General features: G+C 38.9%; 1 pseudogene; it reads left to right on the forward strand.

Annotated features, from left to right (window-relative positions):
- Positions 1 to 382: 382 nt before the first annotated feature.
- LOC102394712 lies at positions 383 to 4160 on the forward strand (annotated as a pseudogene).
- Positions 4161 to 4453: the final 293 nt, after the last annotated feature.

Here is a 4453-nt window from a genome sequence, read left to right on the forward strand (position 1 = left end):
TCTTGTGTTCTAATATTCATTAATCTGTTGTAGTTTGGATTCTATCCTTATTACCCCTCTGAAATCACTCTTTAGGGATCACCACAAACTTCCTTTTACCAAATTCTAGAGTCATTTCTATGTCCTCACCTTTCTTGAACTCAGCACCAACTAATATAGCTGATCATTACCTCTGATTTTACTTAAAAATGTTTATTATGAAGTAATTCACACATACTAGAATATATATGAAGGCTTCCCTGATGGCTCAGACAGTAAAGAATCTGCCTGCAATGCAGGAGATGTGGATTCGATCCCTGGGTTGAGAAGGTCCCCTGGAGAAGGAAATAGCTACCCACTCTAGTATTCTTGCCTGGAGAGTCCTCATGGACAGAGGAGCCTGGCAAGCTACAGTCCATGGGGTTGCAGAATCGGACATGAAAAAGCGACTTAACACTTTGACTTTCACTTAGGAAGTGTATATTTTATTTACATTTTGAAGTACAACATCATTTAAAAAATAGAACATTAACTTTGAAGTGCCTCAGTGTCTAGGAGAAGGCAGTGACAACCCACTCCAGTACTCTTGCCTGGAAAATCCCATAGACGGAGGAGCCTGGTAGGCTGCAGTCCATGGGGTCGTGAAGAGCCGAACACGACTGAGTGACTTAGCAGCAGCAGGAGCAGCAGCAGTGTCTTTAATACTTCTCTGTCTTTCCTAACTTCCGGATGACAACTGTCTGAATTTTGTATCAATAAATCTTTTATTTTTCATTATAATTTTACCACATGTTTATGTGTCTCTATAAGTATAGTATTTCCTGCTTTTGGCTTTTCTGTGAATAGAATCAAATTATATGTATACTTTAGTGACTGTTTTTGCTCAACTTCGTTTTTGAGATTCATCTGTATAGATATGCATGTAGCTATCACTCATCATCATGGCTATATAGTATTCTATTACAAAATGCATACCATGATTTATCCATTCAACTATGGACATTTAGATTATTTTTAGTTTTATTATTATTATAATCAAGGTTGTTAGGAACATTTCTTCTTGGACATGTTTCCAGCTGCATGCATTCAAGTTTCCTAGGTCATTGAGACTCAAGAAATATGGTTCTTCAATTAGCAGTATAAACATTACTTGAGAATGTGTTAGTCCAAGCGGATTTGGGGCCCCACTCTAGACTTACTGAATCAGAAATTTTGAGTTGGGGCCTGGTACTCTGTTTTAAGGGCTTCCCTTGTGGCTCAGGTGTTAAAGAATCTGCTGCAATGAAGGAGACCTGGGTTTGATCCCTGGTTTAGGAAGATCCCCTGGAGAAGGGAAAGGCTACCCACTTCAGTATTCTGGCCTGGAGAATTTGGGTCACAAAGAGTTCAACACGACTGAGTGACTTTTACTCTGTTGTAATAAATCCTCCAGATGATGCTGGTGGCATACTGAAGTTTGAGAACCATTGATGTAAGGTGCCCTTTGTGAGATTAATTTGTACCTTCTGATTATGATTTTTGGCTTCCATATTCTTTTTGAAATACTTTTTAATATTTTTTTCCCATGACACTTGAGTACTCCTGATGAGGAAATGATTTACGACTGATGAGGAAATGATTTACAACTAAGGGACTAGACTGAAAAAATCACAAAGCCCATCAGGTGTATTCTACAGTGACGCTCTCAAGGCTCTGGCAAAGCCATAAACTGAAACAGTTTTCTTTTATGATAAAGTCAGCCTGCTCAAAGACAGTCTAGCTGCCAGTTAATCAATTTATTAAAAAACTATAAACAAGACTTACTTGTTTCTAAACTGTCTGCAATTTGTTCCCTCCCTTTCCCCACATTTTGCACATTTTTTTGTCTTTTTTTTTGCTTTGATAAGTTTTTGATTATCTACCTCATGTGACTAAACCTGCATATAAGTAACTGAGTAAATATTTCTGAGTATCCTTTCATATACCACAATTCTGTTACTGTTTTTTTTCTCCTACTTAACTGGTTACTCTTTCAGTCTCCTCTGCCAGCTCCATCCCCTTTACTCAGTCTTGTAATATTGCAGTGCCCTGGGCCATAGTGTAAGCTCCTCTGCTATTCTCTATCTAGATATTTGCTCTAAATAGTCCTGTTTTATGGTTTAGTTGCTAATACGTGTCCGACTCTTACAACCCCATGGACTGTAGCCTACCAGGCTCACTCTGTCCATGGGATTCTCCTGGCAAGAATATTGGAGTGAGTTGCCATTTCCTTCTCCAAGATAGTCCTACATGGGCCTAATGACACAAATTTTTATCTCCAGCCTTGACTCCTCCCCTAGGTCTAGACTTGTTTTTTCAGCTCAGTACTTGATATCTCCATTTGGATGACTAAAGGTTTTTCACCTTTTACATAGCAAAACAAAACACTGATTTCCATGCCTAACTGCCTCCAAACTTATTCTTCTAGTCTTTCCTTTCTCCATAAATTACATACATCTTAAACTGAAAACCTACGAGTTATCCTTTATTTCCTCTTTTCTTTCTCAATTACCACATTCAGTTAGTCCTTTCAGCTCTTCCATATCTATCTAATCTCCTGTCTATCCATTCTCCTGATGCCATCATTTATGTCTTGCCTGGATGGCTATAAAAGCTTCCTAACCTGGTTTCCTTGTTCCCTGCCCAGCAACAGTTAATGTGACATGCAGGAATCAAAGTTGTCTTCAGAAACATATATCAGAACACGACATTCCCTAAAACAAAATCTTGCAATGATTCCCACTGCATTTCAAATAAAATCCATATATTTTATCATGGCCTTCAAGGCCCTGTATATACTGGACTATGCCCATCTTTTCAACTATTTCTCCTATCATGCCTCAGCTTTCTCCACTCATTCTGGTTTACTTTCTCCTCCTCTGATACACAGCTTACCTTCGGGCCTTCATACTTGTTCTGTCTGGAATTCTGTTCCCGGGCCTAGATCTTTACGTTTGATGAAGTCCAATTTACTATTTTGTCATTGTTGTTGCTTGTGTTTTGCTGCCTAAGCCTTTGTATAATCCTAGATCATGATAATTTGTTTTCTTCTAAGAGTTTTATTATTTTTCCTGTCATGTTTAGGTCACTGATCCATTTTGAGCTATGTTTTATATACAATGAGAGGGTAGGGGTCCAGCTTCATTGTTATATATGTGAATATCTGTTTTGGATGTCCTGGCAACATTTGTTGAAAAGACTGTTCTTTGCTCCTCTTGAATTATCTTGTCACTTGTGCTGAAAATTAGTTGACAATAAAAGTGAGTGTTTAGATCCCCACAGAGCCAGGGAGGCACCAGCTGCCCCATGGGGCGGAGGCTGAGTCCGCAGTGTGAGGGAATCCCTGGCCCCTCTGCGCCTATGTCTGGCAGAGCTGGTGTGAGATGAAGAGACAATCCTTCCCAGCCACTGGGATCATCAAGAGTTTTGGCCGGACCTTCAAGCACACACCGAGATAGGAGCCAGACAAAAAGCACAGACTATGGTGCTGAAACAGATTAATAAGGAACTTAGTAATTTGGCCCATGACCCTCCAGCACAATGTTCTGCAGGTCCAGTTGGGGGAAGATATGTTCATAGGCAAGCCATAATTATGGGACCTAATGACAGCCCATATCAAGGTGGTGTATTCATTTTCCTTCAGACTACCCCTTCAAACCACCTAAGGTTGCATTTACAATAAGAATTTATCATCTAAATATTAATAGTAATGACAGCATTTGTCTTTATATTCTAAGATCACAGTGGTCTCCTGCTTTAACTATTTCTAAAGTTCTTTTATCCATTTGTTCACTGCTATGGAATCCAAACACATATGACTCCTAGTGCCAGAGATTGCACGGATCTATAAAACAGATGGAGATAAGTACAACAGAATATCTCAGGAATGGACTCAGAAGTGTGCTGTGTGATGCTACCTTAAAGTCAGAATAACCTGCATTATAACTGGAGTAAACTTTAAATTACTATTCCTTTTTTGATTTTCTTATCTGGCTGCTCCCCTATCAGACCTCGTCTTTTTAAATTTTATTTTTTATTTACCTCCCTTCATTCATTCACATGGTCATCTGAGAAGACTTAAGTTCTTCCAGCTTTGAACAATAACTGCTTTTAGAAACTGTAAAGTAGTACAAGAGAACAGTTGCCCAAGATTCAGAATTTTTTAAAAAATGGAGCATGTGTATTATGTGGCCAACGTCTTCACTCTAACTTGGTTATGAGACTAAAACCATTCCTCACTGCTCTTATGTGCTGAAGAATCATCTAAGAGGGAGGAAGATGGATGCTGAGTTGTCACATCAAAGGAAGCAGCATTATTTAGCAGCATCCATTCTTGTTTAAGCCTTCCACTGTTAGAGATTTGAGGTCACATGATATACTTTATGCTCATAACTGATGTGGCTACAGAATTGGTATTGAATTTGTAGTAGCAGCAGAACAGAAAATGTGATGTATT

Source organism: Bubalus bubalis, chromosome 4 (assembly GCF_019923935.1).
Source record: "Bubalus bubalis isolate 160015118507 breed Murrah chromosome 4, NDDB_SH_1, whole genome shotgun sequence".
Classification (NCBI taxonomy): domain Eukaryota; kingdom Metazoa; phylum Chordata; class Mammalia; order Artiodactyla; family Bovidae; genus Bubalus; species Bubalus bubalis.